Source organism: Mugil cephalus, chromosome 3 (assembly GCF_022458985.1).
Source record: "Mugil cephalus isolate CIBA_MC_2020 chromosome 3, CIBA_Mcephalus_1.1, whole genome shotgun sequence".
Classification (NCBI taxonomy): Eukaryota; Metazoa; Chordata; class Actinopteri; order Mugiliformes; family Mugilidae; genus Mugil; species Mugil cephalus.
In genome coordinates, this window is record NC_061772.1 from 30056553 (window position 1) to 30073039 (window position 16487).

At 38.9% G+C, this 16487-nt stretch overlaps 1 protein-coding gene and 1 long non-coding RNA gene across 2 annotated transcripts in view; one reads left to right on the plus strand and one right to left on the minus strand.

Moving 5' to 3' along the window:
• Window positions 1-16487, minus strand: part of LOC125005220 (NACHT, LRR and PYD domains-containing protein 3-like) — a 203968-nt gene that overhangs the window by 107782 nt on the left and 79699 nt on the right. The gene's annotated exons all lie outside the window — the stretch shown is intronic.
• Window positions 3759-10000, plus strand: LOC125005249. Its single transcript, XR_007112433.1, has 7 exons — window positions 3759-3981; window positions 4063-4222; window positions 4309-4399; window positions 4597-4923; window positions 5008-5125; window positions 5313-5404; window positions 9965-10000. It is a non-coding gene; the product is annotated as an uncharacterized LOC125005249 (long non-coding RNA).

The window sequence follows — 16487 nt, forward strand, 5'->3', positions numbered from 1 at the left end:
TTGTGTCAAATTATATAGAAATAGGAGACCCTTGTAAAAATTAGTCCTTGGCAAATGTTCAATTCAGCCTGGAATCTTCTCTTTGGAGTCTCAAAAAATCATCAGGAGTCAGAGTCCAGAGCATCAGAATGATCTTCATTGCCGGCAAAGAAGGAGAGGAGCATCACAGGACAAAAACTGGTCACCACAACCCCGCTCTGAGGTGCGAGGGCTACTGTTCTTGTCTTTTATACCTTTGGGACGTCACAAGTCACACCCTTGTCCATCCCCTACATGGGGCAGACCCTCACAAGCCCCTTATTCTAACCAATTATACACTTAGAAAATTGTCTTGGTCACTGTTGATGAGCCACCTGGCCTTGGATAACAGGTGTACCACGTGGCCTTGGATGCCAGATGTGCCATATGGCAACCCAGTATGGCAACCCAGTATCATGCCAAAGCGTGTAATACATCCGCCGGTCCCTGGGCCACTGCGTGTCAGTGTTACGTTTTTGTTTCGCACATGCGTATGGAGGACACACCGACATGAACGCGACGTGAACGTGCTACACCAGCAGATGGCAGTCTTTATGTCATTGCCAACAACTGATAAGAAGCAGAGGAAGAAGTCAGACATTTTTCCAGATCCCGACCCACCGGTAAGTTGATGATATGTTGCTGATTTTCTTTTTTGTGTACCTTTTGTTGGAGATGTTTTTGGCCTATGTGTCTTATCGTGTTAATTGGATTTGATGAGAGTCGGTAGACACCCGAAGGTTTTTAACTTGAGATTAAACTGGAGGAGTAGACTAACGTTATTGGGTTAGCAAATGCTAGCTATTTTAGCAATGAACTTTACTACTAACGTCGCATGAAAGTGTTTTTCAGCTTAAAATTAGTAAGAGGAAACCTGTATTAATGTCAACATTACGTTACGAGAGGTGAACACATACTAATGCGTATTTTAAAGGGATTAAACATATCACTGTACATTACATTACATATTCCTACAAGTTAGTTGTGCAGCCACAAGCTTATGTCTACACGTCATATTTAATTCATTTAGATGAATTCATTACAACCCTGTAGATCTGTGATGTCCACAATATCCAGTTTTTTGCACGCATGCTTGTAGTTGACACGATGGAGATGTCTAAGAATTCAGTATTTTCTCTTTGTCAAATCTAGAAAGTGTTGCTGCAAGAGAACTGACCATGTTTTTATCTTCTTCTGTCCAACAGCTCCCGTGAATATCACCACCTCCTACCCTCCCCCTCACCTCTCCTTTGCTTTTTATATATAGGAAACCAACGGCTCTTAAACACACCTGTACTGCACTCACACACACACACACACACACACACATACACACACAATCAAACACACACACACACACACACACACACACACACACACACACACACTGTTTGTTTATCTGTGTGTTTGTCTGCATCTGCCTAAAATGGCTGATGAGCAAGACAGTGTGAAGGTGGATGATGCTATTTTCCTAGCAGACTTGTTTCTGGCTGAATTAAGAGTGAGTCTAAAGTACTTGTGATAAAACTAACATGCGGCAATTTGTAAGTATTCTGAATTTCAGTGTTCTCATACAATGCTCGCCTTTTCATTCAAGGAAGAAGAAGCACCTGAACGTAGTAAGGCTACGCTCCGATGGCTGGAGAGAGATGCAGATGGTCGTCGACTCGTAAAAAGAAGTAGAAGTGGAGAGAACCGGAAACGTGTAAAGGCCAAAAAGGCCACACGTTGGATCTGTTACATTTGTTAAAATATGTTTTCCAGGACCGGAAACATCTTTACACTACATATGCTCAAATGTCAACAACTGTAATGCCAAACAAATACAAAGAAATGGAGTTGAACCAGCCTTTTAACTGCTATGTTATAATATGTGCTGTATATTTTATACAGATTGTCTTTTTTGTCTTTCCTCTTTATAAATCTGTTCAGTTTCTGTTGCCTCTGAGAAAGCTTCTACTTCATTTCACCCAAGACACCTGTTGTCAAAATGTATTTGGTACGATTATACTTAATTGTAAATAAGTATAAATTAAACTGTGATTAACTTAGGACAAAGTGTGAAGGAATGTTTATATTGTTTTATCTGTGTTCAGAGCTTGAAGGATATCCTGACAACAGCAAGTGTTCCGAATATGGAAGAGCAGCCTTCAACCTCCACATCATGGTGCTTGCGTCAGTTTGCTGCTCAAGACGAGTGGCGGAAAGCACGGTCCTACCACACAGACTGTTTACCAGACGAGTGCCTGTGTATGAAATGTGACGTACGCATACATACAAAACTCACACTCTATAACCGGGAGTCTTGCATTGAGGCACTTTACAAACCCATTAAGCCAGGCATGTCAAACATACGGCCCGCGGGCCGGACCCGGCCCGTTGGGTCATTTAATCCGGCCCGGCATAAATTTCTGAGTATGTCAAAAAAAGAAGCGAGTCTCTAGCTAATTTCTATTAAAAGTTGTGATTTTTTAAAATAAATACAAACCAAATGCTCCCTCCGGCCGCTAGAGGGCAGTAAATGTGTAAAAGCGCTCACGTCAAGCATGCGGCACTGACACGAGTTAGTCACAGGAAATAAACATTCGCAACGTGATGTGTCCAAGTAAAAATAAACCGGCAATCTTGCTTCACCATTCACCACTACTAAACAAGTTATCGGTCAACACACCCTTCCCAAAATGGCACTGTCAAAAAAAAGAAGAGTGGACACGGAGTGCAGAGTTTTCCAGGAGAAATGGACCGAGAAGTATTTATTCACAAAAGTGAATGCAAAACCAGTGTGCTTGGTATGTAATCAGCAAGTTGCAGTGTTCAAAGAGTTTAATATTCGGCGCCACTCATCATAAAGACAAGTATGTCATATTAAAGACAATTAATATTGTGCAGTATATTCTCAACTTCAGTAGGCCCAGCCTAGTAGTTTGATCTGATGTAGTCTAATCCTATTGCCCATGCACTGCTATAACTTTTTTATTTCATTTTATTTTGTATTTCTTTTTTTATTTATTTCAAAGCAGTATGACAATTAAGGCGAAAATATTTTTTTTATAGCTCCCACTTGAGTTTGTTTAGTGTGGTGAGTTGGTTCAGGTGTAAAACTGCATTCACTCAACTGTTAAAATAAACCAGTTGTTAACACATTCACGGCCAAACATGCAAAATCATTTTTTTCCCATTGTTTTTGAATAAATGTGTTGTGCTTAGAAAAGATCCCTTGTCATCCGTGATTATAATATGTAGGGTAGGCTACAAATGTAGGCTAAATGTTAAAGCATAGTACTGAAAAACAAAGCTAAATATTTGGAGTTGACATTCTTTTGCTGATCCGGCCCACCTGAGAACAGAAAGTCTGGATCCGGCCCCAGAGCCAAACTGAGTTTGACATGCCTGCATTAAGCCAACAGTGTGCTGTGTAGAACAGGATGGCACATACTGTCTGGTCAATCGAGGTATTCTTCTTTTTGATAAAGGGATTAATGTGGTGTTTGACCTTTTCAGTTTTGATACTAATCTCAATTAAATACATTTTTATCTTTTCAGTGCAACTGTTGCCTACAGTGAGACCTTCCCAGCTCTGCACCTGTGTTCCAGAAAACATTATTGAGTCAGCGGGTCCAGCAGTTATCTTGGTTTGCATAAATGTTATGGGCTAAAATTTATATTTTATTTTTTTGTTAAGTTGTATGTCTCAAAATAACCACATATTACTCTATTTCTTTTTGTTTTTAGGCCAGTGTGATTTGCACATGCCACATTTGTTGTGCAGATTGTGTCTGACACAGTGGAGACCTGACAGAAGTGACCTTATAAAGAGTGGCTATTGGCCAGGAACTGTAAATGCTGAGACATTGTTTTCAGTTGGTGTCTTCAGCACATTTGAAGAAATGAAAACTGTTGCTCCCAGTTTGTCCAGGCAAGCTTTTTTGCAGATGTTGGAGAGGAGAACTACTCATTGGAAGGGTAAGTTCAGTGCGAACAATAGTTGCAGAGAGAGATTGGAGAATATTACTGTAGCCATTTCATGTACCTTCAAATTGACAGGCTGGGAAAATACATGGAGACGTATTCCAGAGAAGCTTCCTGGAGTATACATTCTGCCAGTTCCAGTGTGACAATATGGCCTGTGTTGAACAGTTCACCTGCCCTGCATGTACACCAAACATGCTGGCTCTCTGTGCAGATGGCAACCGACAGTCAAAGGGTTGATTAATTTACACTTTTTAAATTTAACTGAATAAATAATCTCTGAGACGCCATGAATATAATTTTATTTCTTTTCTCATTAAGGTCAGAGGAGCCGTATTTTGATGGCACTTTCATTTCAAAGGACAGTGACGTACAACATTTTGTTGAGGACGTCCAGAGCAAAGTTAAAAGTGTTGTAGTATTTGCACTGTTATTTAAATACATTAAATGGCCAAACTTTTGAGATATATGACTTTATTTAATAGTTTTAGTCTTTAAAGTCAGTTGTTGTCTGTTATATAATAATATAATATAATATAATATAATATAATATAATAAGTATTTAAGTTAAGGAAATCTCAGTTTTAACTAGAATATTTTCTCATCTAGACTGCTGGCAGAGGAATCTGTGGAGCCAGTTAGTTGTCTGCTGCACGAGAGACTCCCCGAAGAGCAAGCAATCTGGACGAAGAGGGCCTTGAAGTCGCCGTTTGAAGACATGGAGTGCTGCTCAAGGCTCTCAATATGTACAGGGGGGAAATATTTGCCTATCCCCTTTTCTTGCAGAAGGAGCTCCAGGCAGCCACAGATATTGCGTGCAAATACTGGCCCTACCTGGAGAAGTTGGCAGTGTCCATGATAGACCTCAGACCTTTGCTACAGATGAGTCCATTCCTTTCTGTGATGCATGCTAGGGCCCATTCCACCAAGTGTGAGGTACTATATATTCAAAATCAAAACAAGTGTAATTGCTTCAGTACTTCAAAAATATATAAGACAGATGTCCCTGTGGTTTGTAAGATCAAATGGAGTGGCAGGAATCAGGAGGGTGCTGGAACAACTGCAGGGGAGGAGGTGGAAATGGTGAACATCTATCTTTCTCCATGTGCTCTCACGACCAAGTACATGACAAAATCTGGTTAGTTTTCCTCATGTATAATATATTCTAGTCTTTTATTCCTCTTTTCATTCTGCTACTTTGAATAGTATGGTATATTCCAATATGTCTAATTCTAATTCTAATTTTATTCTATTATTAAAATGCATGTACCATGACCATTACTTGGACTTTTCCCCTTGTAATGTACCGGTATGTTCTTTTAAAGCCCGGAATGACATGCTTACGATCCACACCATTGGTTGGAACCGACGGAAGCAGGATGGCCTTCATCTTACATTATCCAGCAGATATCTCAAGGTATTGACCAGATGCCGTGTGACAATGTCATGTTTTCCTGCCACATTTACACACAGAGCAAATATTGTTTGCAAACTTAATCTCATACTACGATTTTTATGATTTTCCTCGCTTTTTTAATATTTTTAGAAGGTGGAAAAAGTGTTTTATTGTATTGTAGACTTGTCAAAAGGCTCAAGATGAGTCTCAGAGACTAGAAGATTTGACCAGAGAGCTTGGGTGAAAACGATGACAAACTGAGCATACATATTCAGGACCATGGCTGACGTCTTCATGGAAATTATCGATAGCACAATAAATGTCTTCCTGTTTCTTTTGCCATGGCGGCTATGGCTCAGTAGGTAGAGCGGGTTGTCCATGGACCGAAGAGTTAGCAGTTCGATCCCCCGAGTGTCCCATATGCCAAAGTGTCCTTGAGCAAGACACTGAACCCCTGGTGTGTGAATGTGTGTGAGCGAATGGGTGGATGTGTCTCTGACTGTAAAAGCGCTTTGAGAACCTTTGAGTAGATAGAAAAGCGCTATATAAGAGCAAGACCATTGACCACCTTGCATAAATCTCACGCCGATATTTTATTTGCTTTGCACGAAAGTTTTTGTTGGTTCTGTATTTTTTCTTGTTGTCGTTTTTGATTTTGTCCTGATAAATAATGTTCTTGTATTTCATGCGACTATAATCTGAAACGTAATGTTGGTCTTGTATTTGGCTTTAGAGTAATCACGCACATCAGTCTGAAAAGTCTTGTTTGTCTTGTATTTCAGTTCAGAATACTTACGTACTCTCGCTTGGAAAGATGTATTTTATCCATACGTTTCTTTAGAGCTGTCGCGCTTTCTTTTCTGATATTTGTCCTCAACACTGTATTTTTTCCGATAAAATGCAAGTCTGTACTTGTTAAACTCAGGATTTGATCTGGTCAGCTTTTCAAAATAGTCACGACCAGACTCACGTGTGGCTCGTTTGATGAACTCATCTATATATTTATCTTTAAGACTTTAAAGTTTTCTTTTTTATAGTCAATGTCACTGTGATATCGTAACTGTTCTTTCTTAGCGTGAATATTTTCTGATTCACAGAGTAACTTTCTTTTGCGTGTTTTTCTCAAGTTGTCTTCACTCTTCACAGACCGAAACATTCCAGCACATGGACTTCCTGCATCCTTTGGTTTGACACATATTACAACTTCGTAGTGATTGCCAGAGTGATTCAAATAAATACAGTTCTGTAAACATGACTGTGACAATGTAACAGGCCTGTGCATATTCCGTTTATCATTGAAGGTAAAAATAGTTGTTTGCAGTAAATCAGCAGCAGCAAATATATCAATTTCTGTTGCCCATGAACCACGGCAGTATATTCTTGATCTCGTCACATAGTCCTGCACAGATGTATATTCATCTCTTAAATATTTGACAAATTTACTACTATTGCTCTGAAGGTGTCGCACAACAGCTCGTCTAATTTTCAAATGATTCTCCTCATTTTGACAAACACTGAAGGCCAGACTATGATAAAAACAGTTTCCATCTGGTTTTATGTTTTAAATCTTGCAAGGACATCCCATATCATCTACATCTGTTAACATTTGGTCTTCGTCAGCATTTTCTTTAGACAGTCCTAATTTCTGGCACATGTCATCACGGTCTTGCTGAGTTAAGGGTTTAAAAGTCTGCTTGGCAACTGTCACATGGCTCACGATGACATCATCTGTAGCATCCAAAGATCTGTTCACGTTAGGATTGAACTTCAGTTTAACGGGACTTACTGCTTCATCATTAATATTATTCACATTATTATCTCACCTTTCACCACTTTGCTGCACAGCGGGCGGCTGTTCGGCCCTACTGTTGTTTGGAGCATTTGTTGTAGTCACGTGACTGATCGATGGCTCCGTCATCTGTGATCGCGTGTCGTTAGAAGATGTTTTACAAACATGACGTGCAGCCGCATACATTAGTCAGCCCACCAACAACAGACTGTTGCTTACAGACTTTCCGCTCACCTTTCACCACTTGACTGTACAGTGGACGACTGTTTGCGGTATTTGTGTTGGTCACGTGACTGGACAAGGCCTCGGTCGTCTGTGATAGCGTCTTAGTATTGACGTTAGCAACCACTTCAACTCCTCTCACTTCAAACCGCGGTGTCTTCACATAGAAAGATCGTGCATAGTCATACAGAAAGCTAACTAGAGACTGTGCAGAGCTGAAGTATACAACACAACTTGCCATCTGACCCTGCTGGTTAACTCTTGTGCTTGCATGTGAATCCACAAAGGCAAATCTTCCACCTTCATTAACTATAGCACATGTCCGGGCACAAACTGTCAACAAACATGCATCATTACCAAACAGCGCCCACTGTAATGCTTCATCAAAAGGCATGGCCACATCACACAAAGCTTGGTCATAATCATCAACATTGACAGATCCAGTGCAAGATTCAGCAAAGTTTATTACAAAATCATAATTCCACATTCCACATTCCATAGCCTGGAAAGATAGTTTAACAACTTATAAAAAAAAACTCTCCGTAAGATTAGGACAGCGTATTATTCTTCGTTAATAGAAGAAAACAAGAACAAGCCCAGATTTCTTTCAGCTGTAGCCAGGCTGACAAAGAGTCACAGCTCTGTTGAGCATCTATTCCTTCAGACCTCAGCAGTAATGACTTCATGAGCTTCTTCTCTGATAAAATTGTTGGCATTAGAGATAAAATTCATAGCACCCTTCCATCTGTCAAAGATGTAAGTACAGTGGCATTAGAAACCTCTGTAGGACCTAGTCAATATTTGGATTCTTTCTCCCTAATTGATCCTCCTGAGCTCACTTCAGTTATCACAGCATCTAAACCATCAACTTGTCTTCTAGACCCCATCCCAACTAAGTTGCTCAAGGATGTTTATCCATTAATTAATACCTCCATATTAAATCAGATAAACTTATCTTTATTAACAGGATATGTGCCCCAGTCTTTTAAAACTGCTGTAATTAAACCATTACTTAAAAAACCCACTCTTGACCCAGATGTTTTAGCCAACTATAGGTCAATTTCCAACCTTCCTTTTATCTCTAAAGTTTTATAAAAGGTTGTTGTCAATCAGTTGGTTGATCATTTAAACAGGAATGGTTTGTTTGAAGAGTTTCAGTCAGGTTTTAGAGCTCATCATAGTACAGAAACAGCTCTGGTTAAAGTTACCAATGATCTCCTCATGGCTTCAGACGATGGACTTGTCTCTATACTTGTCCTGCTAGATCTCAGTGCTGCATTTGACACTATTGATCACAATATTCTACTACAGAGACTTGAAAGTGTGATCAAGATTACAGGAACTGCACTAGACTGGTTTGAATCATATCTGTCGGACAGATTCCAGTTTGTCCATGTAAACAACAACTCTTCTATATATACCAAAGTAAGCTATGGGGTTCCACAGGGTTCTGTGCTAGGACCAATATTATTCACATTATACATGCTTCCCTTAGGCAATATTATTAGAAACCACGGCATAAACTTCCATTGCTACGCAGATGATACCCAGCTATATTTATCCATGAAACCAGATGAAACTAATCCGCTGGTTAAACTCCAAGCGCCTTAAAGACATAAAGGCTTGGATGACCTGTAATTTTCTACTTTTAAACTCAGACAAAACTGAAGTTATCGTATTTTGCTCTAAACATGTCAGAGATTCATTATCTAATCACCTGCTTTTGTTGGATGGCATTACCTTGGCCTCCAGTATTACTGTGAAAAACCTTGGTGTTATATTTGACCAGGATATGTCCTTTAATTCTCACATAAAGCAGGTGACCAGGACTGCTTTCTTTCACCTTCGTAATATCATCAAAATTAGGAGCATCCTTTCTCGCATGCAGAGATGTGATGCAGAAAAACTAGTTCATGCATTTGTGTCTTCCAGGCTGGATTATTGTAACTCATTACTGTCTGGCTCCAAATATTCTTTAAAAAGCCTCCAATTGGTTCAAAACGCTGCAGCAAGAGCACTGACAGGAATTAGCAAGAGAGATCATATTACTCCAGTATTAGCTTCTCTTCATTGGCTCCCTTTAAAATCTAGAATTGAATTTAAAATCCTCCTCCTTACATACAAGGCCCTGAAAGGCCTAGCTCCATCATATATGAAAGACCTCATAGAACCAGACTGTCCCAACAGATCACTACGATCTCTAAGTGCAGGTCTACTTGTGGTTTCTAGAGGTTCTAAAAGTAGAATGGGAGGTAGAGCCTTCAGCTGTCAGGCTCCTCTCCTGTGGAACCAGCTCCCAGTTTGGGTTCTGGAGGCAGACACAGTCTCTACGTTTAAGGTCAGGACTAAGACTTTCCTTTTAGACAAAGCTTATAGTTAGAGCTGGACTTAACCATCCCTTAGTTATGCTGCTATAGGCCTAGGCTGCAGGGGGACGATGCACTGAGGACGTGTCCTCTCCTCTTTCTTCTCTGGCTCATGTCCTCTAATATCTCATCATTTTATTTTCTATTTCTTATAAAATCTACTAACCACTGTGTCTCCCTCTCTCCCCTCCATCTTCTTGTGAGGTCTCTGGTCTGGAGTGCTGAATATCTGACCTGTGGAGTTCTAAGCTACATCTGCTGCCGTGGCCTCATCAACCAGCCCAGTCTTCATGGTCTGGAGTCTGTGTATCAGACCTGTGGAGCTCCATAAACTACATCTGTCCCAGTCTTCATGTCCTCCTCCAGTTGTCCACTCCTACCTAGATGAACAATTCACCAACCTGCCCATGATTCCTGTTACACTCACAAACTGTCACAGATCATCAGCTATGTGTTATATTACTAGATCCTACATGTTTCCTTCAGCTTGATGTATGTATCTATGACAGAAGTATGTTTATCTTGTTTCTCCTGTTCTTCTTCTCTCTCTATCTTCTCTGTTTCTATCTGGCTGGTCTTCAGCAGATGGTTCCTCCATATGAGCTGGTTCTGCTCCAGGTTTCTTCCTGTTAAAAGGGAGTTTTTCCTGCCACCGTCACCCTCAGGCTGCTCTGGAGGTTGCAGGCTGGTTTTTGTGAAGCGTCTTGAGACGATTTGTATTGTTATTGCCGCTATATAAATAAAACTGAATTGAATTGAATTGAATTCTCTGTTGCCTAGGTAGTTCAGACACAGCAATGTGTGTGCACATTGACATGTACAAACCAGTTCCCATAATCAACACATCATCCAGATCGCCACAGAAGAACAATCAGAATCAGTTTGGTCACTGACACAAAACAGAACTGGGTTCTCAGAAGAATGATCACAGTTTAGCTTTTGGTTTTCTTGATGTTTGTTATGCAGATGTTCAGACATGTTCGCACAACAATTCCCACAACAATTCGCACACAAGTTGGTTGGAGACTTTGAGACATTTCCAGACTTTGAGACATTTGGAGTGGAATTTGGTTGGGCTTTTATTATGCGAGAACGTCCAACCTCGTTACAGGCACCCTCTGGGTAGCTCTTCTTTGGGCACAGCATCTACAACACAAAAACCAGAGCAGACAACAAATTGTAACATCACATATTTTCTATATCAATTCAATTCAATTCAGTTTTATTTATAAAGCACATTTCATGCACAAGGCAGACTCAATGTGCTTTACAAGAGGTATACAGAGTTACAATACAAACATTTAAATAAAAATCAGTTTGGAATCAACTGAAAGGTATAAGTGCAAGTAAACAATAATATGTATGCCATTTTCACCACATACACACTTAAACTCACACAACCACACATGCACACACGCACACACACAGCTCAGCAGAATGCTGTTGAAAAAAGATCTGTTTTTAAAGATGGCTACTGATGTGGAAGTCTAACTGTGTCAGGCAAGGTGTTCCATGTTTGTGGGGCATATCCACTAAAAGCTGCCTCCCCTTCTTTGGATCTGGTGTGAGGGATGAGTAAATGGCCACTGTCTGTTGACCGAAGTGTTCTTGCTGGGGTGTAAGTGATGAGCATATCTGTGATGTACTGAGGTGCTAGACCATGTAGTGCTTTATAAACCAGGAGCAGTATTTTCAAACTCATTCTTGTTCTAACAGGTAACCAGTGCAAAGATTTAAGAATGGGTGTGATGTGTTGATATTTTTTGCTTCCAGTCAGAATACGTGCAGCTGCATTTTGAATTAGTTGTAACCTCGGAATACTTGAATTCAGGAGTCCAGTGAATAAACCATTACAGTAATCTAATGTACTAGTTATAAATGCGTGGATTCATTGTTCCGAGTCTGATTTTGACAGAAAGACCCTCAATTTGGAGATATTTTTGAGACGATAAAAAGATGATCTTGTAATGTGATTGATATGACTTCTGAAATTTAGATTGCTGTCGATATTTACACCCAGATTCCTTGCTTCAGTTTTGCTATGAAGAGAGAGAGAGTTGAGATGTTCTGCGATTTTCAGTCTCTGAGTCTGTGCACCAATGATGATTATTTCTGTTTTGTCTTTGTTTAGTTGTAAAAAGTTTTCTGATATCCATTGATTAATATCTTTGATACACTGAGTAAGGGATATTATGGGTGATAGGTCATGTGGGTGTAGTGAAATTTAAAGTTGCGAATCATCTGCATAATTATGGTAACTAAGATTATGTTTGTGTATGACATGAGAGGGTGGAAGCATGTAGAGATTGAACATAGCAGTGGTCCAAGAATTGACCCTTGAGGTACCCCACATGTAATGTTCATTTTGTTTGAATTGAATTCACCGATGGAGACATAAAACTGCCGATCATAAAGGCAGGTTCTGAACCAATTTAGAACTGGGCCAGACAAGCCAACCCACCTTTCAAGTTTTTTCAGTAAAATTTTGTGGTCAACGGTGTCAAACGCAGAGTTAAGATCAAGTAGAACAAGAATCGAGATTTCTTTGGAGTCTGTGTTTATACGTAGATCATTTAAAATTTTAATAAGTGCCGTTTCTGTGCTATGGTGGGGACGAAAACCAGACTGATAGGTGTCTAAAAGGCTATTTGATGCCAGATCATTCTTGAGCTGAATGTAAACCGTTTTTCAAGTATTTTGCTAAGGAATGGTAAATTGGAGATGGGCCTGTAATTTGCAATGACACTTTGATCCAGATTGTTCTTCTTCAGAAGTGGTTTGATGACAGCTGTTTTTAGTGACGTGGGAAATATACCTGACTGAAGAGACCAGTTAACGATATGTAGAACCTCTGGTACTAGGGAGTTAAAGACAGTTTTGAAAAATGGAGTTGGGAGAGGATCCAGGCAGCAGGTCGAGGACCTGAGCTGACCAACAATATTGTCAAGTTCTGTCAGATCTAGACAGTTAAAGTGAGACATGACACAGGTGGAGTTCCTGGAGAAAGGAATGGTGAGTTCAGTGCTAGATTTAAGGGCACTAATGTTTTGTCTGATAGAAATGATTTTGTTATTAAAGAAAGAAGAAAATTGATCAGATTTTTCTGAGCACATCATTTCAGAGGGAATGGTTGATGGTGGGTTAACAAGTCTATCAACAGTGGAGAAAATCACTTTACTATTATTTATATTTTCATTGATAATTTTAGAAAAGAATGATTGTCTAGCCTGTTTGATTGCTTTGTTATAGTCATTCAGTTTATTCTTATAAATGTCATTGTGAACCTGAAGTCTTGTTTTTCTCCACTGTCACTCTGCCTGACGACACTTTCTCTTTAAGCATCTGATGTCCACTCCATTTCTCCAGGGAGCCTTTGGTTTTTTTACATATTTAGTTTTGAATGGTGCAATTTTGTCAAAGACACTTTGTGTTTTTGAGTTGAAGTTGTCCACAAGGTCCCCAGTTGAAGATATTGTGGATAGCGACATCTCTTTCACATTCTTCTGAAAGCTTTGGATAGTATTGTCATTAATTATGCATCTTTTGAGTAATCGAGAGCTGTTACGTTGTACAGGGAAAGCAGAAACATCAAAATAAATGCAACAGTGATCAGAAAAAGCTACATCCACAACAAGAGACATTGTAATGTTAAGTCCTTTTGAGATGACAAGGTCAAGAGTATGTCCTTTATTGTGGGTGGGTCCACAGACATGTTGAGAGAGGTCAAATGCCTCCAGGAGACTATTAAAGCTTATGGCATCTGGATCAGTTTCAATGTCAATGTGAATGTTAAAGTCACCAGATATAACAAGACAGTCATAATCGGTGGAAACTTTAGATAATAGCTGAGAAAAAATCTTCCAGAAATCCACATTTGGATTTTGGTGGAAGGTAAACAGTTTTTATTAAGACTGTAGGTTTGCAGTGTCCTGACAAGGTATTCAAATGATATGAATTCACCAAAGTGGACTCCCTTACAGCCATAAACGTCACAGAAAACAGCAGCAATTCCACCACCTCTCCTATCAGTTCTGGTGGTATGGAAGAAATTGAAGTTTGGAGGTTAGTCTCAATGAGTGTAGCAGTTCCATTTTTATCCAGCCAGGTTTCAGTAAGTACAGTGAAGTCTAGACTGTGGGTACTAATGAGTTCATTTATTAAAAATGATAGAGCCATTTAATTGAGCCAATAGGTGCATTTCTGTGTGGGGAGCTGATAACTGGAGAGATATGGACAAGATTACTGAGGTTAGCGGAACTGGTGAGATCAGAAGTGCATTTCTTAGGCCTAAAGTTTGTGATAACAGGGATAGATGAGATTGTCACTGGACTGCTATAGTGCTTGGAGTGTGGAATTGGTGACCGTCAAACAGAGTAAGCCATGCATCGTATACAGCAACACTGCAATCATTTTATCAGTTGTAATATTGACATGTGCTTTGGATACAAGAGGGCACATATTTTATCATTTCCAGCATTATGCTGTGAAAAAACAATAATTTCCTAGCAAATAAAGATACCCTATAGCTCATTTCAATTTAACATTTTGCAAAATGCATGACATGCATTAGTGCCAGCTTCCTGTTAATATAAAGACTGCCTCTGACCAAGTTAACATTTTTATACTTGTTTGGCACCATAACACAAAAGTTTAAAAATAATACCACCCCAAGAGAAGCATCATAATGCTATTTGATTATATAAAATTACTATGATATCTTCCACAAAGTTAAACACATCATTAATGGTGAACACAGATAAAATGTGAAGTACAACACTCCGCTACAAGTAAGATAGTGGCAGGTATAAAACTCAGAACATTAGCATTTTACTACATAACATGATCATATTGATGTAACCACAAAAATATAGTGCCAAGAAGGTAAGTTGTGAAGAAAATGTGTAATATTGTTCTCAAAACCCTCTGAAATACATTGATATAATATCAAACATAGAATAATAAACAGCAGTTCTGTACATTTCTATTAACGTAGATAATCCTTACTAACAAATCAAACTTGTGATATGTGTACAGACGTAAGCCCCCCTTTTCAAACTATTTGTAATGTTTTGATGCAGGGGAGCATGCAACATGTTGTAAGCAGGACATTAACGACCCCCCAACTGCAATAAGTCTATGTGTTTCTATAAAAGTTGACAAAACACAACAGAAAAGATTTTTAGGTCATAATGATCTATGCTTAGAATACACATAAAACAATAGCACCTCAGCTATGTCATGAAACAAATAATCATACAACGTTAAAATTAGTATAAAAACACTTGTAAATATTCAATGCTCAATTTTGAATCAACAATATTTGCAAATGCTGGTTTCATTTGGAAAGGTTTAGTGGTGTAACCCGGTTACAACATTATGTCTTCCTTCAACAAACTAATTTGATCAATTTATCGACTACTCCTTTTACAACAATAATTGTTACTCCTAAAATATAACTTGGCACTGTTACATGATAACAATACAATCTGATAAGAAGCCAATAACGCTGTAGCAACAGTAAACATAATTGCTACATCCTTAACAAAGAAATATATAAAACATGATTATATATGACACCACAGAAAATTTTCATTCCTCATTGCAAGCATGTGGGATTAGAGCTTTTAGACCTAAGCAACATATTGAATGTAGTCACATGTACTCACCACTTACAGGAACCACCAAATTAAAACACTACATCTGTCTCCACATAACAGCCTGATAGCAGTTTTCATTACAAGTATGCACAACAATGCCTTTTCAACCATTAAGCTAACAACTGTTTTGCCACAGCATCCTTTATTTGATGTAACAATTACTTATCCACTTCCACCTAATTACTATCCAAAAGTATGATCATTGATTTTCACATTAATGCACCATATAATAATTGACATATGTTAATCTAAATATATGCATGAAACATTATTTTCATGCCATTCCTATACATATGTCATGACCTTAGAGTCAAAATGACAAAAATAAATTTAAGTAACATACATATGCAAACTAAAACCTTCTGATGCTACAGACAGACAGATCTACTTTATTGATCTCAAGCTGGGAAATTGCACTGTAGCATCAACATTACACGTAGGGACAGTCACAACATCATCAGGTAACAAGTAGAAAAGATAGCAATTGTTTATAAAAACAAAAAAATAAAGCACCCAACTGCTTTGTTACAGATAATGTCAATAAAACTGTCACTAATGCAACAACAACAACAACAAAAAAACGTATGAAACACCAACTGGACAATCTGTAAATGCTAGTGCATGCCTGTTATCATTGAATGATTGGCCATTTATACATTTTATAGATAACAACTTACAGAGTCTGTTTCTCTTAAATTTAGATATTCCCACGCCTTTTACAAAACTGCGTTTAGTACAGACGTTCTCACATTACCACTACTCACTAAAAAGTCCATGTTTGTGTAAGATCCGAGTTGTCCCCTGCACACTTTACATCCAAGCAGTTTTTACGTCGATGTAAACGATGCCTACACTGACTCCCAAGCCCCAGTTTTCATGTAATAAACTATACCTAGCATACTGAACAGAGGTTAAAAACAAACAAAAAAAGGCTATAAAGGAATGCCACCAACATTTTGTGCAAGTTTTCACTCCAATCCCGCGTTTATAATTGGTGTGTATTGCCCCTTCTACGGTAACTGACTTCAGCCCCAAAGTGCACAAACAGCGAAGAAGTCCGTGCAAAAATT